A 26,717-nucleotide genomic window follows, 5' to 3' on the forward strand; every position below is an offset into this window, starting at 1 on the left:
CGCGGTCGGTCCACGGTTTATAATCAGTTCCTTATATTAACCACTGTCCTTCCACACTATAATGAATCAATGTACACCACTCTCAATAGCAGTTGCAAATTTATTTTTAAATACATTTTCAATGAACAGATTAAAATACATACATTTATTCATTTATCAGATGATTTTATCCAACGTGACTATTAGTCAAGTAAATTAGGAGCATTAAATTCACGTTTATTTCTAAATTAACCTTGGTTTTACCACAGCATTTGCAGTAAAAACAACAAAATGAACCATGGTTTTACTACAACTATGGTTTATCTATGATTGTTGTTGTAAAACCATAACTACAAAACGCATGGTTTCAAAACCTATGGTTACTAGTCATGATAACCATACTTTTACTCTAGTATTACTGCAATATTACAATAGTAGAACCATGATTTGAAGAAAAAAAAAACATAGTTGCTACAGTTTTACCATAGTAAAACCATATAGTGCTTTTTTATATATTAGTTTCAAAGCAGCTTTACAGAAAATGCATGTTCAAGATTATACAATTGCAAAATATCCTTTAATCAGCCAGAGGTGACTGTGACTCACTGAGGTGCATCTTCTGGCAACAAAGTACCAGTAATGTCCATATGACAATAGCTCTAAGATAAAGTCAATTTAAAGTCATGTTTAAAGTCGTGTTCAGTAAAACAGACAAAAGGATGCTATCTTCAACATTTTTAAAGAGCAAGTTTGCAGATTTTTAACACTTTGTATTGTTACAATGTTGGTCATATATGTAAATGGAGAATGTTTAATCTTTCTCTGAGTTACATGTACTGACATATATGGAAGCTTGTTTCCGCCATGAAATAAAAAATAAAAAAAGGTAATTGCGACTTTTTATCTCACAATTCTGACTTTTTCTCAGAATTGCAAGATTTAAATATCACAATTGCAAGTTATAAAGTCAGAATTGCATGATATAAAGTCAGAATTGCGTGATAGAAAGTCGCAATTACCTAGGGCTGCATGATTTATCACGATTAAATCGCACGCGATCTGGCAAAGGCTGCAATTATTTTATACGCAGCTTGTCAGAGCTGTACGGCTCTGACCAGTAGTAAATGCCTCTCCATCTGAAAACCAGAGGGCGCTCTTGTGCAGAAACTCAACATATGCCCTGCAGCAGAAGAGGATAACACTCATCATATCGCTATAGCTGAATAAACAGAAGATTGAAACGTTTCGATTGATTAAACATGACTAATAAACACACGACTGCCTTATTCTGTGTAAGAAGCCACATCATCTCACAGAAGGCTGCTAAACTCGTTATGAAGTGAGTTTGGAGTAAAGACATGTTATTAAATGTTGTCTTTTGTTGGACAAGATGTTAATAAATGCTTCTCATGTCTGGAAAGATGTTTGACGCTTGTTGCTTTTTCAAATGTACATTATAAGCGACTCAAACTCGCAGTGCTTTCAGGTGGATTAGCATTTGGAGCCATACTTCATTGACAAGCTGCGCATAAAAAAATAAAAAAAATCGCAGCCTTTGCGATTTCATAATCGAACTAAGAATTGCGTTTAAGTGATAATTGCATTCAAGTTCAATGATATTTTCCATATTGTGCAATAAACCGTGCAGCCCTACAATTACCTATTTTTATTCAGTGACGGCAACAAGCTTCCATAGAGATATCACTGTCTATTTGTCAGCAAAACTGTCATGCAAACCTTCCCTTCGAGGCACTTGCCCGGTTTCACAGACAAGGCTTAAAGGGTTAGTTCACCCAAAAATGAAATTTCTGTCATTAATTACTCATCCTCTAGTCGTTCCACACCTGTAAGACCTTTGTTCATCTTCGGAACACAAATTAAGATATTTCTGATGAAATCCGAGGGTATCTGATCCACACATAGGCAGCAAAGACATTGCACCTTTTGACATCCAGAAAGGTAGTTGAAAAAATGGTTAAAATAGTCAACCTGACTACAGTGGTTCGATCTTAATGTTATGAAGCAACGAGAATACTTTTTGAACCACTGTAGTCACGTTGACTATTTTAACTAGATGTCCATCTAGTATCTGAAGTCTTCACAAGTGAGGCTGGATCCAAACTTGAGCTGCCGTAATCCTAGTAACCTTGCTGGGCATCCTGAGATAGAAACAGCAACAGGAGAAAGATTAGCTAACTACCTCCTTTAATGGACTTTGATATGATGATTTGCTGCTCAAGAAACTTTTCTGATTATTATCAATGCTGAAAACAGTTGTGCTGATTAATATTGTTGTGAAAACTGTTTTAACAGTTTAAACCAATTTTTATTCTTTTTATTATTTTTTTTTCCACAGGATTTGTTGATCCCAAACCTATAAACTATAGCGTACTCTAATGGGGTCAATTTTTTATTTATTTTTTTTTTAAGAAATTCACACTTTTATTCAGCAAGGATGCATTAAATTGACCAAAAGTGAGAGTAAATATTTCTGTTTCAAAAAAATGTTGTTCTTTTTTTAACTTTCTATTCATCAAAGAATCCTGAAAAAAAAAATATATGAAGCAGCACAACTGTTTTCAACATTGATAATAATCAAATGTTTCTTGAGCATCAAATCATCATATTAGAATGATTTCTGAAGGATCATGTGACACTGAAGACTGGAGTAATGATGCTGAAAATTCAGATTTGACCACAGGAATAAATTACACTTTACTATATTCACATAATAAAAAGTATTTTAAAATGTAATAATATTTCAGAATGTTACTGTTTTTACTGTATGTTGATCCAATGAATGCAGCCTTTGTGAACAGAAGATACTTGTTAAAAACATTAAAAATCTTATCAACCCAACACTTTTGAACATTAGTGTATGTTTAAGAGAGTTTACTTACTAGTCATGTGGTCCGACAGGAACTTTTTTATCCGCTCCAACTCTGCTATGGTGCAGGGCATCAGCAGGGAAGTATCTAGGAACATAAACAATGTCACAGAGCCAACAATATTATTATACAATGCCAGGTTTATGAAAAGAAAAGAAGCTACAGCAGAAAAAGAAGAATACACAGAAAACAGAATTTATGTTTTTAGGTTTACTTATTCATTAAATATTGCTCATATAGTGTCACTTACATTTGGATGTCAAAGCCTTCTTAAAACAAATTAAATAAATAAAAAATGCAAATTTGAGAAAATAAAAAAGAAGAAAATAACAGATGCATGGTATAGGTGAAAAATATCGTGGGGAAAAAAAATGGATATGGAGTTATTTGGTGAGTTTCCTCAGCTTACCTGTGTTTCCTTCTTCTGTCAGCATCTTCCTTCAGAAATGTTGAAATCTTCGGAGCTTCCCCTCTGTTGTAGAGGGGTTATTTTGTTGCTGCTGAAACCACAGAACAATGTTTATCAATATTTGTTTACCATGAGAGCTCAAAACGCTTTTGAAAACTTGTGCTTCATGCAAGTTACGTCACCGATTAACAGTAGGCTACATTTATGTTTATAAATTAGCCAGCTTCTAATCGCCCATTGACAGCAAAACCTTTACAAAACTATCAAAACCTCTCATCTACACATAAAGATGTGATTAAAAGCCTAAACTATCATAAACAAATCAATTGATAGAGTTAGCCTACCTCTTCTGAAAACGGGATGCTAACGGAGTTTTTCGAAGACACTAAACTGTTTCTATAAAGTAAATATTCAACATAAGTGTGTCAATTACATGTTAGAGAAGTGACAAGAACAGTTGTGTATATTATTCGTGTGATTTTAGCGACTAAACTCACTTGAAAGGAGTGAAAACAACAGCGAGAGACTGCTGTTTTTGCTGCTTGTCAGTTGTTGTTTCTCCGTTTCCATGGCAACTCTGCGCCGCTCCAGTGAAAGCGGTTCGAATGTTCGGCGCGCACACGCATTAAAACACGTCATAGTCATGCAGCATTCACATAAATACACATCTAGAATTAAAACATTACATAAAAATCTCATTAATATTAAATCATGAATTTAAAACTCATTTTGTAGTTTTATGACCCGTTCATAGGAGCAAAATGCCACCCCAGCACGTGATAGTGGGACAATTGTGGCACTTTTATAATTTACTAATTGTATAACTTAAACTTTTATAACTTAAATATTTATTGTTGTTTTTACAAACATTCAGCCACATTATTTTATTTGAAAGCGTGCTCATAGGCAGTTATATCAAGCTTTTGATATAGATATTAGGTTAGTCTCAATATTTTTTTATTCAGTGCTTTCAAATTCTTTTTAACTGCAAAGATAATATAAAATAAATACACACTTATCAAAAAAAGATGTCCTGTAAGCGCTCAGTAGAAACTGGGCAGACTATCGGCTTGCCACTGGTGTACCAACGGTGGCCCAGCAGTGGCAAACCGCTGGTGGCGTGCCACCCAAAAAACGCTGGCAGACCGACGGCATTTTCAGATTGGTCGGCTTGCCGATGGTGTGCCGACGGTGGTCCGACCGTGTCTAGCCGCTGACTTTGTGCCACCCAAAAAACGCTGGCGGACCGCCAGGTCATTGTTAGCTGGGTAGGTATTAATACGTAGCCTAACTTTCAAAGACACAGAACGTACATTTTTGTACGTTTAGAAAGGTGCTAAAACGTACAATATTGACGTAATTATGGCACTAAAACGTAAAAATACTTACGTTTTTACAGCGAAACAACGTAAAATATTTATGAACCTTATCATGTCTTAAAGATATATGTATAATTTCCATTTTATCGTTTTGTAGATAAATGTAAGATCCCTAAACCCCATCCCGAACCTAAACCTACCCATTTTATACAGAATGTTAAAAGAATAAAACATAATGGGCAGAAATGTGTAAGAAAATGACAATTTTATATACAAATATTAAAAATATAACATTAAAATGATATTCTGAGCCACTAATCCTACACCTACCCCTAAACCCATAACCATTTCTTTAAACTACCTACTGTTATAAATAAAAGAATGACAGACAAACAAGCGTAATCACAATAATTTATTTTTTGCGAAAATGTCAAAAGTGGTACCAAAAGTAGTTCAAATGAGGAGTTCCAGTCACAGTCCTCTCTGGCGGTAATAGTTTTTTATAGGGTACAGAGCAGAATTAACTTATTAATCCATGAAAATATGATGAATCCGGCTTCTCTCCGTGAAGGCGCGCACTCATTTCAAATGTCAATCCACTGAAACACGGCATGTCGCAATCTGTGACGAAGCAGGTGAGAACCAATGAGCGTTTGATATCAGTGCCGTAAACCATGTCGTAACACTTCTCGAGGGTGGCGCTACTTTCAAATTTGAATCATAACGAGCGCGAGCTTTGACTGTGACGGTAGCTGTTGCTGAGAATGAAGATGAAGATCGATGGATAAAGGGCTGAATTTGGATCTGTTCCTTACAAACATATGAATTCTAAAGATTTGGAGTACAGCGAACAAATAAAATGGATGTGATTTGTGAATTTATGTTGTGCTTTGGACAATACAATCTTATGGTTGTATTGTCAGTCGCTGCATAGGAGAAAACGCCTTCTGTGTCGCACAGCAAACAAACTAAATATTACAAAATGGTTAAACAATTACATACATTTTATTCATAAGGTTTCAAATTGTAGTCTTGTTTAACATTATGTAATCCTCCGAAATGAGCAGCACAAGTCACGAACAGAAATGTTACTTCATATTAAGTAGATGAGTAAACTGCTTTCAATAAATTCGACTAAAAACATCGTTAAATCATTAAAGCCACGATTTTAATATTAATATATTCCTTCTTATGATTCATCAGTTGAGAAACAAGAGGAGGAGGAAGCCAAGCAAGAGAAACAACAAAAACAAAAAAAAGGGGTTACTTTCTGCCAGGACTTTAGAATTTGAAATTAAAAGTTTATTTAAAAAAATGAATAAATGAATAATAAGTGTTGTAGACATGTTTTTAATTAAGTTGTTTTTCAAATAAAGGTTTCGGAGTCAGTGATATCAGATTGTTTGCGTTTTTTTTTTTTTTACTTACCCTGTAACTACATGAAACAAGAGTGTAACAAGCACCACTTTAATTTACGGCCCGCAATGTCATACTTACCCTGTAACTACATGAAACAAAAGTATATTTCCCCATGTGTTAAAAAAGATTGCAATAGTTCTTTCTACTTGCCTTGAAACAACTTAATCAGTGCACTTTCTCACTAAATTGCTCTCAAACATAAGATTGTTTCCATCATAATAGTATAAGTACCCCTTAGTTCTAAAATACTTATAACTAATTAGTTATTTTCCTGGTTGTTACCCCTTTATTCCCAAGACTTTACATATTGTTCCCCTATACTTACACGTACTTACTTTATAGGTACACTATAATTATCGAAAGTTACGTGGTAAATTTATTGTACAATTGTACACAGTCTATTGTGTAACTGTGAATCTCTTGCACAGTAATAAACAGCTGTGTCTTCAGTCTTCAGGCTTTTCACCTCTAAATACAGCATGTTTTTACTGGTGTCTTTTGTGATGGAGAACTGGTCTTGTAGAGACTGAGCATAATATGCAGTTGTGCCACTATCTATATACCCAATGCACTCCAGTCCTCTCCCTGGTTTCTGATCGATCCAGTGCATCCAGTTGCTGCTCATTGAGAATCCAGACACACTGCAGGACAGAGTGACTGATTCTCCTGGTCTTTTCACCACAGAATCTGAAGAGGTCAAAGACTGACCTCTAACAGCTGAAAAACAGAGAAAATTAATGTTAGATGGATTAGAAATGAAATAACAATAACTATTATTAGTGTTATAACAATGAAATTGTTGTTATTGTTATACCAATGAAATAACAATAACAATCTACTACAAATGGGAGTTTCTCACATGCACTAATCATCAGTAAGAGTCCATACAGCAGCATCTCCATTACAACAGAAAAACTGTCAAACTAAAAGGCAGTAAAACAGTTATAGGTTACACTGCAGCTGTTTTAGTCACTGGACACATGCACTGACTGAAAGTTCAGCTTATAACACAATCTTTCAGGAGTCTGGGAGACGTTGACCCTTCCCACAAAATTATTTGCATTGTTGGAGGTTTGCAGACTTTGTAGTTTAATGCAGTAATCTGAAAACAGTACCAGGGAAACAGTAGACAAGGGAAAAATCTTGACTATAACATTTCATAATTGATAAAATATATATTACTTTATCAGTGTACATCTTTGTTCTGTAATTTAGTCATGGTGTGTTATTTGCTATTGATTTAGTGTTTCAGAGATGCAACCAGATCACAGAGTCTGGCCTGTGGTTGGTGGTAACAATCTACGGTGGAAAGATCAATTGTTTTTGGAAATTCACTAGCAATTCATTAATCGGTCATTTTTAGGCGTTGAATTTCTAAACTAATATCCAGTTTAGAGTGAATATTTGTTTTTAGTATATTGTTGTTGTTGTTGTTGTTGTTTCCTCTCTTTTCCGGATTAGTATAACAGGTATTAGTGTGTCAGTTGTGGGCACAATGAGTTAGTTTCAAGAGCTGGTTGTGGTTCCACAAGGATCTGCCTTCTGGATTTGCAGCTTATCAGGATGTATTTAAAGGATGCTGGAGTTACAGGTGCACTTGCTGCATCATGGTGCATATTAAGTTTAATATTTGAATTATTTTAATAATTACTTCTGTTTTTTGTTTGTTTGTTTGTTTTGTTAAAATAAGCTCCATCTTGACAATGCATGTATTAGTAGAGGTAGTGAAGTTTTGTGGCAGAAGGATTATTAGAAAAAAGAATCCAGTCCACAATTATTATAATAAAATTTATGCTTTAGATTGAACAGATCTGCTTCATACTGAGACATACTGTGGGAAACAGACGAGTCAGTATAGATTTACTGAGTTGAGCAAGTATGATTCGAGCGAAATAAGGAATCATTTCAATATTAACAGTTTTTGTATTTAATGTATGTACATTCAAAACACTATAGACTGGCCTATGCCACTTCAGAGGCTCTTCCCCTTTTTCAGTTTGTGTAACTCAACCATGCCCACCTGAGTTTTTGAACTGCTGTCTGTATTAGTGTTTCCACAGTGTCTGTCTTGCACAGTAATACACCGCAGTGTCTTCAGTCTTCAGCTGATTCATGTGCAGATAGAAATTAGAGCTGTCCTTAGATGCTGTGAACCTGCCCTGCACTGACTGAGCTGAGCTCTTATCAGAATCTGAATAATAATAAATAATCCATTCAAGTCCTTTTCCAGGTGCCTGACGGATCCAATACATGCTAGTGCCACTAACAGAAAACCCACTGCAGGCACAGGTCAGTTTGCGTGAACCACCTGGAGACACAACTACTGACTGTTCAGACTGTGTGAGCACAACCTGAGAGTCAATACCTGTGGATAAACATAAATTGTACAAATAATTAGGATTATGTATTTACACTAAGAAAATAGTTTATTTTGTCCTAATATACTTACAAGACACAGTGGCCAGCAAGAGCAAGAGATATGAAGTGAACATGATTTATATCAAGGCTGAACTGGTGATGAGTCCTCCACTCAACAGTGTAGTTGTTTAAATATGGAACGGACATCAGATCATTTGCATTGAAACCCTGAATTAGCAAAACTAGATCTTGAGCCATTGAGGTTAATTTCAAGGACAATAGTTCCACATCTTAATACAGATATAATATTGTCCTTCTGCGACATGAATAAATGTGATTTATTTTTCAAAGAAGGCATGAGTATACAACCTCATCTGAGATCCATTAAAAACAGATGTGATGTTGTGTTGTTCATGTGAAAGTGAATAAAAGACTGTAGCAAATTTGTAGAGCTTCAGTGTGCTGTAGTTACACCTTTTTCACCACTGGGTCATTGTTCTCATGTTTTGTAGCACACATAGTGGATCAGACACCTAATTCTGCTGCTTTTATATGAAAATAAATATGATGAACAAGACACCCAAAGTAGCCTACTGACTCAGACTCAGTCAGTGACACCAACAGACTGAAAAATGAGCAGTTCAACATTAACATTTACAACAGTACACATGAATAAATCTGATCAAGTTTTCTAAAGCCCTTCTTACATTCTGTGAGAGCAAACTTGAAGATAAAACCCAGTTTAGACACAATATCCATTGCCATGTTATGAAAAGAGGAACCTGATGCAGGAAAGACACAAACAAGTTTTGTGTCTGTAGATGAATAGAGTGGGGACTTTTAAAAGGGGACAAGGAGAAGTAGGTTTGCATAGACTGCCCTCTAAAGGTACATTTCTATTTTCCATAACCTTAATAACCTCTGTAACCATGTCTGCCTATTGTTATTCTTATTTAATAGTTCAGGTAGCTAATTATGAATTGTCAAAAATGTTAAAAAAAAAAAAAAAAAAAATGTTTATATAGCTTTTCCAAAAGCTTATATATATATATATATATATATATATATATATATATATATATATATATATATTATTATTATTATTATTTTTTACAAATAAATAATTACATATACTGTTTACAAACACACTGTAATGGATCGGTGACTGTAATAAGTGCACGAAGCAAGAGAATCAGAGCAGTAATTTAATAAATCCAACAGAAACACATAGGAAAACACAGGAGCTACAATAATCCACAAAAATATTACAATAGCAGACAATGAACTGAGGAAAACTCAGGACTTATATCCATGTGGAGTAATCAGGGAGAACAGAAACAGGTGTGATGAAATAATAAACAACCTAGGAGACTGACTAGGGCACTAAGGGTACATTTACACAACAACTATGTACTAAAAACAGAAAATTTTTCCCTTCTGTTTTTCGCATACAGACGACGTCCCCGTTCCCTTGGATCCACAAAAACGACTAAAAATGCTGTATGCCAGGCCAGTAGTTGGCGATGTCACTTTGTAAAGAAAAACTATGCGTCTGTAGACTGAACACGTAATATGCATCCACATGACGTCACCGTTTTCACAAATTCGCATTTCTGTAGTTTAAACGGAGACAATTACTGTATCGTTGTCAAAAACTTGCACTGTAAAATGCGTTTTCAAAAGTTTGCTTTTTCAGGCCCTTAAAACGCCATTGTCATCTAAATGAACGACCAAAACACATAAAAAAAAAAAAAAAAAACATCTGTTTTTAGTTTAAAACAGTGTCATGTAAACGGCTCCAAGGAAAACGGGAACACAGAATCTAAACAGAAACAGAGCATACTGCTGCTGTATGAAGAATTATTTGTGTTTCTTCAGACTTTCAAAATTGTACAGTCTGTTTCTTGGTCAAGAAGACAAAAGTTTACTGAGTGATGCTCAAAACAGACAACTAAGACTGATTGACAAGAGCGCCACCTCTTGTAAATACAAAAGTACTTCTGGAGCATAAGTGAAGTCAACAGGAAAGGAAAAGGTTTTTGTATTGTTTTGACTCTGAACTCATTCACAGTGACTCTCTAGCACAGTAATACACAGCAGTGTCTTCAGTCTTGAGGCTGTTCATCTGCAGGTACAGTTGACTGCTGGAGTCATCTCTGGACACTGTGAACCTTCCCTGGACTGACTGGGAATAGGAGATCGGAGAACTGGATGTGCTGATGTATGCAATCCATTCCAGTCCTTTACCGTGACCCTGTCTCACCACAGCTGCCCTGTAGCTGCTGAAAGTAAATCCAGAGGCGGTACAGACCAGCCGAAAAGATTCACCAGGTCTTTTTACCACAGCTTGAGACTGAGTGAAGGTCTGACAATGAATATCTGTGGAAGAGAGAGGAAAAAAACTGAAAAGTCAAAAATCCTGTTGTAGTGGGCTTTCTAAAATTATTTATAAATATATTATTGTTATTTATAAATTAACAAACCATGTAAAAATAGTAATAGCAGGAGCAAACTGATCATTGTTGTCATTGCTGATTGATTCTCCTCTACAGGATCCACATACAGTCAGTGAACACAGACACACAGAAATATACAGCACAGTTTTGCATAAACTCCTCCTCCAGTCTGTCAATACTTGTTACTTTTGTGTATGAAAAAAACAGACATTTGTAAAAACAAATTAAAGAAAACCATAATTATAATGAAAGACCACAATGGTAATAATATCTCTGAATTTAAATCATTACTCAAAACTCACTTGTTTTCTGAATGTTGTACCTCTGATTTGATGGATTGATTGCTCTGCTTAATTAACTAATAGTTCTCTGAATGTTATGTTATGTCTCTTAAGTCCTGTTTTGTATTTTATTGTGCTTGACTCTATTCTTCTGTATGCTTCCCTGTCCATGTAATGTTAATTTACTGTATCTTCAAACTATTGTTTTTCATCATTGTTTACTCGTATTATCTCGTCCTTGTTAAATGTACATTGTAAAGCGTCCTTGAGCCCTGGAAAGGCACTATATAAATAAAACTTATTATTATTATTATTATTATTATTATTATTATTATTATTATGGTACTAGATAAAGTAAGTAAAAAAAAAAAAAAAAATTGTTAAGCAGCTTTAGTTGCCTCTTTTGAGCATCACTCAATAAACTTTTATTTTATGGTTAAGCTACTCTGAGACTGCTGATTTAATGTGTTAAAGGGTTAGTTCACCCAAAAATTTAATTTCTGTCATTAATTACTCACCTTCATTTCGTTCCACATCCGTAAGACCTTCATTCATCTTCGAACCACAAGTTAAGATATTTTTGATAAAATCCAATGGCTCAGTGAGGCCTGCATTTCCAGCAAAATAATTAACACTTTCAGGTGCCCAGAAAGCTATTAAAGACATATTTAAAACAGTTCATGAGACTACAGTGGTTCAACCTTAATGTTATGAAGCAACAAGAATACTTTTTGTGTGCCAAAAAAAAAAAAAAAAAAACCCCACAACGACTTTATTCAACAATATCTAGTGATGGGCGATTTCAAACCACTGCTTCATGAAGTTTCAAAACTTTACAAATCTTTTGTTTCGATTCAGTGGTTCGGAGCGTGTATCAAAGTCACGCCCCCCAGTGGTGAACCATTGAAATTTTGAAACACTTATGACGTAACAAAGCCTTGTTTACTGAAATCACGTGACTTTGGCAGTTTTGTAATTACTTGTGTCTGGATCTCGCTGCTTTGATATGTTCATTAAAGGTAAGTGCAAGCACGTGTTTGGAACAACATGTTAGTCTATACTCAGATTTACTCAGTTAAGTTTTCCTCTATTTTTTTAAGGCGAGAAGCAAAATGAATGAGGGAGACAGCGTGGAAGCTCAGAAGTACAGCCGGCGTGCATGTAGGACCAACACAGTGGCCGTGATCGTGACAATCATTGCTCTAACCATCTTCTTAGTCTTCGTGGGTCTTGGAATCTTCCATAATTTATTTGGGCATCCCTTAGCAGTGTCTCATAATTTTGCCACTTCTTTTTTCTCTGAAATATCTTCCCACATAGAAGGTGATGTTCTCGTGACCTTGCGCAACGTTCCCTAAAAATTCTCTCTGACGAAAATTCCGAACCTTTACAGAACATTAGGGACGTTCCTAAAATGTCCTCTTTTGGTAATGAAAGTGCTGCAGTTCAAGGTTCCTTATATGACTTTAGGGGGACATTCCATTTTGGTTAATACTATGGTTACATAAGAATGTTACAAAGAGGACATTTGGGACATTAACAGAACGTTCCCACAAGGTCCTCTGTTGGTCATTTAATAATGTTCCCGATATGACATTAGGGGGACGTTCTCTTTTGGTTATTTTATGGTCGCACAAGAACGTTACCAAGAGGACATTTGGGAAGTTAACAGAACGTCCTATTGTAATAGTCCCCTAAACATTCCCAGAATTCCTTAATCTTCCATGAAGGTCCACCAAATAATGTCCCCCAACCCTTAAAAGAACTCCACATCGTGACTGTCTCTGAACGTTACCAGGTGACAGGTTAGATGTTGATGTTTTATAGAAAAGATAAATTGATAAATTGATTCAATAAACCGGTTAAAAAAAGTGGTTCACACATATACAGACAGTGATGTACAAACGAAGTTTTACAGTTATAAAGTTAATAAATTAGTCTTCATCAGTGCAGAGACCATGATCCTCTTACATTACGATATATTTGTAATTAAATAAACTTACGTTTCGCCAGATTGGCCCCTCATTCGAGTCCTCTCATAGCATCAGTTGTCCTACTAGTTAACCGGTGCTGTGACAGTCATTACTGTTCGGTAGCTTCAGATCACATGCTGAATCACGCATGCGCCGTATCATCAGCTCATCGGTTCTCAAATCGGACACGTCCGAAAAAAGCAGTTCTCGGTTGTGTACTGATGATCCGAAAACCGTTGCAACCGATTCTTCTCGAGAACGAGATTGAGATTCGAGAACCGCGAGAGCGATTCAAAAGGAGTCGCTTGTTTGCTCTTGCTGCAGTTTAATTGTGTCATTTTTATCTTTATATCACCTTGTTTATAAATTAAATAAGCTGTCCATGGATTATTTATGAAACAAATAAATGTTTAGTTTGATAGTTTTACAAACAATTAATTTTTTCCAATCTTTAAAAAAAAAAAAAAAATGAAAGCACAACTGCACAACTTTTACTATACTGCTTTTTAAATAACATTAATATAGAAAAAGAAATTTGTAGAACTATTTCTGAACATTAGTTTGATCTGTGTACAAAATATTATGTTCATGTTGGCATGTAGTTATGTACAGTATTATGTACAGTATTTTGTATGCTATTAATATGTTATGGTGTATTTATAAAAGCACAATACACTTTTTGTATTTTGAATTGTCATAAACATATTTCCAGTATGTTTTATGTTATCACACTTTCCGATGTTCAACAAAACTTGACTAATGTACTTTTCGTTCTTTTGAGAAGTTACACGCATGCGCATTATCATCAGCTCATCGGTTCTCAAATCGGACATGTCCGAAAGAAGCAGTTCTCGGTTGTGTACTGGTGATCTGAAAACCGTTGCAACCGATTCTTGACTCGTGAACAAGAACGGTGACAGGCCGTGTACATTCGTTTGTGTGCGCCGTGCATGCTCAGTATATCAGCTGCTCATGCTCATCATCATCAGTTCTCTCACAGCAGGTTAAGTCAGTGTACTGTTGGAGTAACTGAATAACTCCGAGATGTTGGTTTATTTCGAGAGGTAGTGTCAGGCAGGTCAAAAAGTGAATAACTTTAGTAATTTAATGTTTGCTTACTGGAGATGCGAACTGAACGATTCAGTCCGATTTAGTGAACTGGCTCGACCAGTTCACTAAAAAAAACAGTTAAACAGAACAATTCATTCGCGAACTGGACATCACTACTTTAACTGTGTTTTCAAAACATGCTTATTACAACCAAAATTGCAAAAAAACTTCTGAACAGATGATTTTGGTTTTTCAATGATGGGGATCCTCTCCAGAATCTAAACTCTGAGTGTGTTAGCTGTTAGTTTTTTTTTTTTTTTTAAGACAATCAAAGGTTGAAATTTTAAAATTCACTGTATAGACAGTGTTTTAGACTCGCACAGACATCATGAATACAGCGTATGAACCTCAACAATGGTGACAATAAACAAAAATCTTTTTTTGTGACTTTAGTAGCTTGTTTTGTGAGGCTCAGAGTAAATCTGTTTATCTGAAAATTTTGTCACCATTGTTGAGGTTCATACACTGAATCTTGATGTCTGAATATTATGTGCATAATGACCTAAAAACTTTCAAAATATCAAAGCAGGACAGAATTTTATGTGGTATTATTGAACTACATTAACATGAAAGGAATGTAAATATTCAGAGATCAGTGAAAAAGGTCACTGTATGGCACAATATGCAACCAAATTTATCTGATCAGATTTTTTTCCTCACAACTGTTTTTTTTTTTTTTTGTAAAAAATGTGCTTTCGAAACACACAGCTACAACAATTAGAGAAAAACTAAAGTTAAAATTTCAAGGGTCAGGAGCCCAACTAAAGTAAGTGCTTTACCTTCATAACATATCCATAAATAAGGGCCCTGTTAGTGTTTAATGTTCTGTTTCTGTTGTGAGTTTTGTGAGGTTACATTGTGCTGAAGATTAGAGCCTGTGCTTCAGTCAGTGATGATCGCAGAAACACTGATGTTATGTTGCTTTATTTAAAGACACTAACTGTGTAGTTGCTGATGCAGTGATACAGTAGTTACATTAGCTCATGTATGTGTTGTCAGCTAATGGCTTACTGCAAGAGATTTGCATTTTAAAGAAAAGGTTTCATAAGAATTTAACAAAAATTAGTTTTTGTTTGAACAGCCACTTTTGTTAGTCAATTTAACTCTAATTTTCAATTCAATTTTTTAACAAGAGCAGCAGGGACATTCTGGGAACATCATATTTCAAAATAAAATATGGTTCCCTAAATGTTCAGAGAAGGTCTTGAATGTTCTGTAAAAGTCTGCCAAATAATGTTCCCCCCAAATAAATCATGGTTACCTAAATGTTCAGAGAACATCCTGAATGTTCTGTGAAGGTCCGCCAAATAACGTCTCCCAACCCTTAAAAGAACTCCACATCGTGACTGTCTTGGAACATACTGGGAACGTTACTAGGCAACGTCATTGGCACCAGTGGGGACATTCTGAGAATGTTCTGGGAACGTAAAATTTCTAGCGGGGATTATGTCAGTGTACTGAGCTTTGGGTGGCAAGTAGAGAAGACAGAAATATGAATGAAATATTTGCGCATTTAAAAATAAATATATCTCTGTTTTAACTTTTACTAACAAATTTGGTACACTTTATAATAACTGCACACTATGAAGCATTAGTTAAGCATTAGTAAATTGTCAATTCATCATTTATGAGGCATTAATAGACATTAGTAAGCAGTTTATAAATACAGCTATAAATGCTTTGTTCTTGATTTATAAGCATATCTATAATGTGTCTAATAATTGTATTTTCATACTTTATTAATGATCAATTTATCATTTCTAAATTAAGTATTACATTACTTACAAACCAGTTATTTAGAAGCTGTCAGTGGTTCATAAGATCATTTAGAATGTGTAAGTAAATGATTAATAAACTATTTAAACATACATTTATACATCTTACAATTTAGACATATAGTAATAGTTACTCAGGTGTTAATAAATGCTTTATTAACACATATTTCTACTGTAATTCATGATTAACTCAGGTAGTTATAAAACATTTAGTAGTGGTCAGTTAACTATTTTTGTGAGCTCATCTAAAGTGAGGACTATTCATGCTTCGTAAAGCTTTACATAGAAGATTTAAAGGCACAGTTATCTTCTGTACTGCTGTTCTCTAATGTTTTAAAATTAGTACTGAGGTAGTTTTGACACTGTGAAATATTTTATTATATTATTTTTTATAATATATATATATATATATATATATATATATATTTGTTGTATTTGGCACTCCTGTAATCCAGTGTTGGCACTGGTAAATTTTTATTCAGCAATGTTTACACTTTACAGAAATATATATATATATTTTTTTTTTATATATCAGATCAAAGGGTTAGTTTCAGTTTACTGCACAGTTATGTTTTCTGGAGGTGTACAGGATTTTTTTTATTTTCTGTGACATTGCAGAGATTTGTTTTTAATTTTATATCAAGTTACCCATTGTAAAGTTTAATTTTTTTACCTGAAATAAATATTTCTATGTTCTGTATCCTTGAAATCTCCTTTATAAAAGCTTTACAAAGCATAAATAGTCCTCACTTTAAATGAACTCACAAAAATAGTTAACTGACCACTACTAAATGTTTTTTTAACTACCTGAATTAATCATGAATTACAGTAGGAATATGTGTTAATAAAGCATTTATTAACACACTGAGTAACTATTACCATATGTCTAAATAATAAGATGTATAAATGTACATTTAAATAGTTTATTAATAATTTACTTACACTTTATAAATGATCTTATGAACCACTGACAATTTCTGAATAACTGGTTTGTAAATAATGTAATACATAATTTAGTAATGATAAATCAATCATTAATAAAGTATGGAAATACAATTATTAAACACATTATAAATATGCTTATAAATTAAGAACAAAGCACTTATAGCTGTATTTATAAACTGCTTACTAATGTCTATTAATGCTTCATAAATGATGACTTGACTATTTACTAATGCTTAACTAATGCTTCATAGCATTATTCATAGTTATTATAAAGTGTTACCACAAATTTCAAAGGTTAAAACATATACTGTCATTTTTTGACCATTGAATATAATCTGGAACTGAACTATTTGTGTGGTGAGTGACAATGTTGTTTTTGAACAAGGCAGTAACTGCTTTGTATCACTGTGACTGTCTGGCGCAGTAATACACAGCTGTGTCCTCAGTCTGCATATTCTGTCCTTGTAGAGTCACTGTATTGCTGGAAGTGTCTCTGGTAACTTGATATCTACTTTTCAGTTTATCACTGTAATATGTGTCACCGCTACTACATATCTCTCCAACCCATTCCAGAGCTTTTCCTGCAGCCTGTCTTATCCAGTGAGTGCAGTAGCTGCTGTCAGTTAATCAATATCCAGAGATCTTACAGGACAGTGTCAAAACCTGACCAGGCCTTAAGACCATAGAATCAGTCTGGGTCAGTTCAACACAGTGGACACCTGGGGAAAAATAACATGATCTGACATGTCAGAGACATGGAAAAATTTACTATAACCATAAATAGATAATTTTTATTAGGAATTATTTCTGTAAAAACTATGGAGACTTACGAGAGACAGCTGCTAGCAGCAGAAACAACCAGAGAGATGAGGAGACCATGGTTTGAGAAGTGTGAGAGCAAGCTGTTTCTTTCCATCTTAATACTCAAATAAAAAGGGGGAAGAGGAATATTTGCATACAGTTCTGCATATGCAACCAAGAGTATCTACATATTTTGAATTTGTATTATGGGCTCTTTTTTTCACATTTCTTTCAGAAGACAATGTTGGCAGTAATGATGGATGTACTATAAATTGTATTCTGTCAAGGGTTCTGAAAGGGAGGACCCAGACAAAGAATGAGTTGGGGGTGATATTTATTAATGCACAGCATAAGAAAGGGTGAGGCAGGAACAGTCCAAACAGAAGGGCCAACAATAAATAATGACATAAAAGGTCGAAGAACTGCTGAGGATGTGACTGATACTTGCTGAACACTATATAAACTATAAACCGGTCTAGCTGCCAGGCAGAAGGAACCAGGAGGCGGGGAATCTCAGGGAGCAGTCAGGATCCAACACGAGACACACACGGCACAACAAAACATGGGAAACAAGAGACAACAGCAAAATAAATCAGGCAAATGAGAAACAAAATAAAGAACTACACTAATACTGGAACTAGCAAAAAATTAAAATAAACAAAAGAAATATAAACAAGACTGCTACCTTGCAGAGAACTAGAGAGAAAATAAATGAGCAATAAAATCTAAATCAAAAGACAAAACCAAAATTAAGAATAGAGAGAACTAGAGCAAAAAGACTTGAACTAGACTAGAATAAAAACATGAACAAAGGGGAAAAACAGAAATAAATCAAAAGAAAACAAATGCAAAGCTTGGGCTGAACAGGGAATAAGGCCTGGTTTCACAGACAGGGCTTAGACTAAGCCAGGATTAGGCCTTAGTTCAATTAGGGCATTGCAAGTGTTAGTTCACCAAAAAATGAAAATTATGTCATTTATTACTCACCCTCATGTCGTTCCACACCCATAAAACTTTCGTTCATCTTCGGAACACAAATTATTTTTGATAAAATCCAATGGCTTAGTGACATCTCCATTAGTTAATGGAGATCTTAGTTAATTAGATCTTCATAATTAACACTTTCAGATGCCCAGAAAGGTACTAAAGACATATATAAAACAGTTCATGTGACTACAGTGGTTCAACCTTAATGTTATGAAGTGACGAGAATACTTTAAATCAAATTTTAATACAAAAAAAAAAAAAAAAAATAGCAACTTTATTCAACAATCTAGTGATGGGCGATTACAAAACACTGCTTCGAAGCTTTAGGAATCTTTTTTTTTTTTTTTTTTTTTTTCTCGAATCAGTAGTTCAGAGCACCAAAATCATGTGATTTCAGTAACAAAGTGATGGAAATCCAAAAAAGGAAATGATCTTGCTGGCAATGCAGGCCTCACTGAGCCATCGGATTTTATCAAAAATATCTTAATTTGTGTTTGTTCAAAAGATGAATGAAGGTCTTACGGGTGTGGAATGACATGAGGGTGAGTAATTAATGACTGAATTTTCATTTTTGGGTGAACTAACCTTTTAAGTAGCTTTATAAACATACCTTTGAAAAAACATTACTGGTGTGCATCTTGAGACAAAACAATGGCAGTGACATATTTTAAGATATGTCAGTACAAGTTGCTTTCAGTTAAAACGGCTACAATGTGCAATTTAGTCTAGGGCTAGCTCAAGCCTTGTCTGTGAAACAGGGGGTATGTAGCACTGACTAATAAGCAAGAGATCTTCACACACAAAGAACGCTCACAACAGATTCAACGAACCAGCAAAAACATGAATGAAAAGGATAAGGGCAGCAGAGCACATGAGGATCAGGTGAACATAATGAGGACTAGACAAGTACTAAACAAGGGGGCGTGGCAACAGGAAACAAGGAGGTGGGACCAGAGGAGCACATGGCCAACACAAACAAAGAGAACCATGTGCTCAGATTCAAGACAATCAAAGAAACATTAAACAGTGACGAGACAGAAAAGACTGTCAGGTCAGGACCCTGACATATATAGCTTATGTATTTTATACTTCAGCAGAAGGTGCGTCTGTTTCTTTGGACCATAATTGTATATGCTCTAGCGTCATCTCCCCATATTCCTCCCTGACATGTTTTTGTACAGCCATGTACTTTTTTTTTTTTGCATCGTGTATGTCTTGCACATTAATAAACAGTTGAATCCTCTGTTGTCAGACCAGAGGATTTCAGATACACCATGCTGTTTGAATTATCTCTGGTGATCTCTATTCGTCCCTCAACACTTTTTGGATACACTGTTTTATTGGAGCTAAACTTTGCAGGACAGTGGCCTTCCAGGAGCAGGACTGGACACCCCTGCGTTACACCACCAACAACAACAACCAACAAGAAAACTTTGCAGCTCATTTCTCAAATGTTTGTTTGGCTGTAAAACACGAATATTATAACCCAAGGAAAGCCAAAACAGTTTGGCCCAATAAAGGCCCAGATCCGGCAGGCCAGAAGAAATAACTTAGCCCGGTTGCGGTTGCCAGACTCGGGATGGATGCGGGATGAATGACGCCCCAGAATCAGCCCAAATACATTGGCCCGAGTCTGGCTGCCAAAACTGCTTGCATTGGGCCACAATCACACCGACCAAGATTGAACACTTACTTGGTACTGGCCCGAGTCTGGGTACTAAAACTGAGCCGACACTACCGGCATTGGGCCACAATCATGCCAACAAAAATCTTACACTTAGCCGGTACCCTTATGGAATGAAAATATATTTCCATATATTTATGATCAATATATTATATGCTGTAAATATACAGTACATTGGGGTAAGATCCATGTTTCAGAATGTTTGATGATTATGTCTTCATCCACAGCATTTCTCTCGGCTTTTTAACATAACGACTGTGTTTTACAAACACACAGTTACAGCAGCCAGAAAAAAAGCTAAAGTTATAAAGTCAAGAGTCCAACTAAAGTAAACACTCCTGAACACTGAACTTTTTTTATTTTCAATAAATCATCAACATCTAAACCTCTGTTGATTTTCAATAAGAACCTCTGTAGACATCTGACAGAAATAAATTCAGTCTGGTTAGTAATAAGTGAAGCTGGTAATGCTGTTTTTGTTGTTTAATCCTCTTCTGCTGAGATCTTGAGTGATCTGTTTTTTAATGTTCTGTTAGGATTTAAAGGGTTTATGTTGTCTGAGTTTTGTGGGTCACCATTGTGCTGAAATATTAATAGGAATTAAAATAAAAAAATACACTAATAAATAACATATAACATTGACAGGAAAAAGGATATTACATTTAAGTTTAAGGGTCACTGCTACATACAATTTACCACATTGTAAAAGGAAACCCACCCCCAGCACTCAACCTAAACTGGTCCGGGTCTGTATGGCCATATCTCACCCAAAATCAGACCAGCCCTTATGGTCCGTAATCGGGCCAAATGTGGCTAAATGTGCCATGTCTCAGTGTAAATTGGGCCAAATCCGCACATCCAAAGCCTAGCCAAATCTGGAAACCATTACTGGGCCAGAAAGGGCTCACTTTTGGTCAGCCGCTGTCAGAACACAGCTGAGTAAGCCGACACTCAGCCGCAATTGGCCCGATTGCGCTGGCTACCTGGGAAAGTTACTTATAGTCAGTATGTCTGTTGGGAGACCATCACTACAAAGTGTTACCTAGACATTTCTAAAGCTATCACCATTGATTCTGCATTGTTTGACTGGAAACTTCAAAAGATCATCATTCAAAGATATTAATTTAACTTACAAGTTCTAAAATTCTAAATAATTTGTGAATGTTTTTATTCTAGCAATCTACACATTTTGTTCTTTAAAATTATATGTCCTGACATTGTTGTGAAAAAAAGATTCAGTTACAGTATATATAGTTCATTCAGATTAAATCAATTACTAAAACACTCAGAGATTTTACAAGTTTTACAACTTAAAGGTTGCGGTATGCCTATAATGCTTCTCGTGCATTTAGGAAGACCTCGATGAAATGTGTGTTAAGGGTTTAAATAAATATTTAAAATGTAGCTTGTTGAATTTTTGGGGAGTGCACTGAACAATGATCCTGAGCCCTCAGAGATCACGTGACTAGTTTTTGTTCAGCCCTGCAGTTTTTTGTGTAACTGTGGCTGTCTTGCACAGTAATAAACAGCTGTGTCTTCAGTCTTCAGGCTTTTCACCTCTAAATACAGCATGTTTTTGCTGGTGTCTTTTGTGATGGAAAACTGGCCTTGTAGAGACTGAGCAAAAATAGTGCCAGTGCCATAGTCAATATGGCCGATCCACTCCAGTCCTCTCCCTGGTTTCTGATGGATCCAGTGCATCCAGTAGCTGCTCATTGAGGATCCAGACACACTGCAGGACAGAGTGACTGATTCTCCTGGGGCCGTATTCACTAACATCTTCTTAAGAAAGAAGTTAAGAAAATTCTTAAGATAAATTCTAAGAAGTTCTTAAGAATGTTCCTACATGATGTGCAATTCTTGAAAAATTCTTAGGAAATATTTTCTTAAGAACTTAGGGCAAGATCTTAATTTTTTACTTAAGAAGAAAATGAAAGGTGTTTATTTGATTGGAAGGGAGTAAGTGCTGAAGACTTGCTGAATGAAAAACACCTCAAAGCCTGTCACTGCCTGTAGATTACAGGTGCTGGTCATATAATTAGAATATCATCAAAAAGTTGATTTATTTCACTAATTCCATTCAAAAAGTGAAACTTGTATATTATATTCATTCATTACACACAGACTGATATATTTCAAATGTTTATTTCTTTTAATTTTGATGATTATAACTGACAACTAAGGAAAATCCCAAATACAGTATCTCCGAAAATTAGAATATTACTTAAGACCAATACAATGAAAGGATTTTTAGAAATCTTGGCCAACTGAAAAGTATGAACATGAAAAGTATGAGCATGTACAGCACTCAATACTTAGTTGGGGCTCCTTTTGCCTGAATTACTGCAGCAATGCGGAGTGGCATGGAGTCGATCAGTCAATGGCACTGCTCAGTGTTATAAGAGCCCAGGTTGCTCTGATAGTGGCCTTCAGCTTTTCTGCATTGTTGGGTCTGGCATATCGCATCTTCCTCTTCACAATACCCCATAGATTTTCTTAAGGTCAGGCGAGTTTGCTGGCCAATTAAGAACAGGGATACCATGGTCCTTAAACCAGGTACTGGTAGCTTTGGCACTGTGTGCAGGTGCCAAGTCCTGTTGGAAAATGAAATCTGCATCTCCATAAAGTTGGTCAGCAGCAGGAAGCATGAAGTGCTCTAAAACTCCCTGGTATACGGCTGCGTTGACCTTGGACCTCAGAAAACACAGTGGACCAACACCAGCAGATGACATGGCACCCCAAATCATCACTGACTGTGGAAACTTTACACTGGACCTCAAGCAACGTGGATTGTGTGCCTCTCCTCTCTTCCTCCAGACTCTGGGACCCTGATTTCCAAAGGAAATGCAAAATTTACTTTCATCAGAGAACATAACTTTGGACCACTCAGCAGCAGTCCAGTCCTTTTTGTCTTTAGCCCAGGCGAGACGCTTCTGACGCTGTCTGTTGTTCAAGAGTGGCTTGACACAAGGAACGCGACAGCTGAAACCCATGTCTTGCATACGTCTGTGCGTAGTGGTTCTTGAAGCACTGACTCCAGCTGCAGTCCACTCTTTGTGAATCTCCCCTACATTTTTGAATGGGTTTTGTTTCACAATCCTCTCCAGGGTGCGGTTATCCCTATTGCTTGTACACTTTTTTCTACCACATCTTTTCCTTCCCTTCGCCTCTCTATTAATGTGCTTGGACACAGAGCTCTGTGAACAGCCAGCCTCTTTTGCAATGACCTTTTGTGTCTTGCCCTCCTTGTGCAAGGTGTCAATGGTCGACTTTTGGACAACTGTCAAGTCAGCAGTCTTCCCCATGATTGTGTAGCCTACAGAACTAGACTGAGAGACCATTTAAAGGCCTTTGCAGGTGTTTTGAGTTAATTAGCTGATTAGATTGTGGCACCAGGTGTCTTCAATATTGAACCTTTTCACAATTCTAATTTTCTGAGATACTGAATTTGGGATTTTCCTTAGTTGTCAGTTATAATCATCAAAATTAAAAGAAATAAACATTTGAAATATATCAGTCTGTGTGTAATGAATGAATATAATATACAAGTTTCACTTTTTGAATGGAATTAGTGAAATAAATCAACTTTTTGATGATATTCTAATTATATGACCAGAACCTGTAGGCTACCGTAGATATCATAATGAGCACGCAGACTATTTTTCATTGTGGTTGTTTGACAGGAGCTAATCACTCTGTCATGTTTTTAATGGACCAAAAAAAACCTGTCTCAAGATGCAACGTTCTTTCCCATTCATTTGTACACTGTCTTTTTTGCGCTCTCTCTAGAGTGAATGCGTCCTGTATCTGTGTGTGCTGCCTCGCTAGTTCTAGCTTATGGAGCCCCGCACATGACATGCAGGAAAAAAAATAGTATGCTAAATCATGCTCATGATTTACTAATTCTTTCTCTTGATTTGCTAAATCGTGCACACTGTTTATAAATCGAGGAAACGACTTAGTAAATTGTGCTAACGTCTTGTGCCGTTCTCTATACAAGCTTGAGTGAGCGCATCATATACAGGTATGCACAAATGATCAATAGTGAAATTTCAGACTTTAGAGTGCTCGTCCACATTCAGGGTACAAGTAATATGTATTATATTTAGCTAGCGTTATGTTGTATGCTTAATATTTGAAACAACCCAATAAATTCATTGAGCATCTATTTAAGACAGGTTGGAGGTTATCCTAACTTTAATAAGTTATTTATGATGATTTTTAAGAACATTCTTTTCGGGAATATGAATACTTCTTAAATTTGATCTTAAGAGCAATCTTAAGAAAAAAGATAAGAACATTCTGAAGAAAAGTTTTTTAGAATAAAAAATATTCTTATCTTTTTTCTTAAGTTTGAAAATAAGAAGAAATTAGCAGTTAAGAAGAATTTTATTCTTAAGAATGTTTCGTGAATATTTTACGTTTTTTCACCATAGAATCTGAGGAGGTCAAAGACTGACTACTAACAGCTGAAAAAAAATGAGAAAATGAATGTTAGATGGATTAGAAAAATGAAATAACAATACCAATCTACTTGAAATCAAAGTTTCTTACATGTGCTAATCATCAGTAGGAGTCCATACAGCAGCATCTCCATTACAACAGAAAAACTGTAAAACTAAAAGGCAGTAAAACAGTTATAGGTTACACTGCAGCTGTTTTAGTCACTGGACAAATGCACTGACTGAAAGTTCAGCTTATAACACAATCTTTCAGGAGTCTGGAAGACGTTGACCCTTCCCAAATCATTTGCATCTTTGGAGGTTTGATTTAATGATTTAATGCTATTTCATGCATTCTGACTTATGTACACTGTTAAAGAGTTGCATTCTCATGCTAAACATGGACAGAGTTTCAAAACACGAGTTGGACGTATGACGGAGTATTTCTGTGCCAAATCCACTACTTCCGGTTTCGATACAGGATTCGTAGAGTTTTTTTCAAGTATGGCCCTTTATCACGTAATAAAGGATGGAATTCATTGTATAGGCACTTCTTCCTGATAAGCGTGCGCACACACATCAACCAGAGCAAGAGCAATAGCACGCCCATCAACGCGTTTCATTCGGGATACGGAAGCCGAGAGATTTTTCAACAACGGCTGTGTCCCAATTCAGGGGCTGCACCCTTTGAAGGCTGCATACATCATCAAGGCAGTCTCATTTAATAAAAATGAGATGCAACTCCTGTAAACAAAGGAGTGTGTTTTTGCTTGTGAGGGAAAGATTACCTTTTTCAGCTTCCCAAAGAACTCAGCGTTAAAGGGAACAGTGGATGAAATTTTTTCCAGGGCAGCAATGGAGTTGTGCACGTATGTTTGTTTGTTCCCGGGAATTCGGTGATGAATACTTTGTAAACAAGTCCCAGTTCGGCGCTGGATTTGCAGATCGCGGGTGGTGAGTAAAGCTGCATCAGATGTCTGTGTTTTGTTGGCAATAAAGTGCATAAATTGTAAACAACACAAACGTTTTTGTTTCCTTTGTATTTATAATGATGTCGCAGCTAGCATGCAATCTCTACGCAGAAGCTGCGCACGCTTGTGACTCTTTAGCTCCGCCCCCGGGGCACTGACGGCAGACACGCCTCCGGGATCTTGGCTTTTTCGGAAAACTCGGTTTAGCTTATCTATCTTTTAAAAATATTACAAAATGAAAGACTTTTCAGAGATATGAAGGATGCATTGTTACTCTATATGTACTCAAGATTAACATGAGACTGGCAGAAACTGTGTGTGATACTGTGTGATGATTAGTATAACAGGGATTAGTGTGTCAGTTGTGGGCACAAGGAGTTAGTTTCAAGAGCTGGTTGTGGTTCCACATGTATCTGCCTTTGTAGGCTGGATTTACAGCTTATCAGAATGTATTTAAATGCCGGAGTTACAGGTGCACTTGCTGCATCATGGAACATGTTAGGTTTAATATTTGAATTATTTTGATAATTTCTTCTGTTTTTATTTGTTTGTTTGTTTGATAAAATAAGCTCCATCTTGACAATACCTATGTATTAGTAGAGGTAATGAAGTTTTGTGGCAGAAGGATTTTTAGAAAAAAGAATCCAGTCCACAATTAATATAATAAAATGCATGTTTTAGATTGAACAGAGAGCAAATATGATTCTAAATGAGGAATCATTTTAATAATAGGTTTTTGTATTTAATGTATGTACATTCAAAACACTGTAGACTGGCCTTATGTCACTTCAGAGGCTCTTCCACTTATTTCAGCTTGTGTAACTCAACCATGTCCACCTCATTTCTCATGATGAGTTTTTGAACAGCTGTCTGTATTAATGTTTCCACAGTGTATCTGTTGCACAGTAATACACCGCAGT

General features: G+C 35.8%; 3 long non-coding RNA genes across 3 annotated transcripts in view; all 3 read right to left on the minus strand.

Annotated features, from left to right (window-relative positions):
- The window catches only part of LOC127509650 (uncharacterized), a 31,205-nt gene extending 22,724 nt beyond the window's left edge, over positions 1–8,481 (minus strand). The window contains exons 1-2 of the long non-coding RNA XR_007929335.1: positions 8,464–8,481; positions 8,323–8,379 (exon numbers count right to left, since the gene is read on the minus strand). This is a non-coding gene — a long non-coding RNA (uncharacterized LOC127509650). The remainder of the gene's footprint in view (positions 1–8,322; positions 8,380–8,463) is intronic.
- Positions 83–4,226, minus strand: LOC127509645 (uncharacterized). The gene is made up of 5 exons (XR_007929330.1): positions 3,774–4,226; positions 3,621–3,672; positions 3,277–3,367; positions 2,880–2,954; positions 83–2,138 (listed from the first exon to the last, which is right to left on the minus strand). It is a non-coding gene; the product is annotated as an uncharacterized LOC127509645 (long non-coding RNA).
- Positions 8,482–10,448: 1,967 nt separating the features above from the next.
- LOC127509634 (uncharacterized) overlaps positions 10,449–26,717 on the minus strand; it is a 75,350-nt gene continuing 59,081 nt past the window's right edge. The window contains exon 4 of the long non-coding RNA XR_007929299.1: positions 10,449–10,543. This is a non-coding gene — a long non-coding RNA (uncharacterized LOC127509634). The remainder of the gene's footprint in view (positions 10,544–26,717) is intronic.

Source organism: Ctenopharyngodon idella, chromosome 3 (assembly GCF_019924925.1).
Source record: "Ctenopharyngodon idella isolate HZGC_01 chromosome 3, HZGC01, whole genome shotgun sequence".
Lineage (NCBI taxonomy): Eukaryota > Metazoa > Chordata > Actinopteri > Cypriniformes > Xenocyprididae > Ctenopharyngodon > Ctenopharyngodon idella.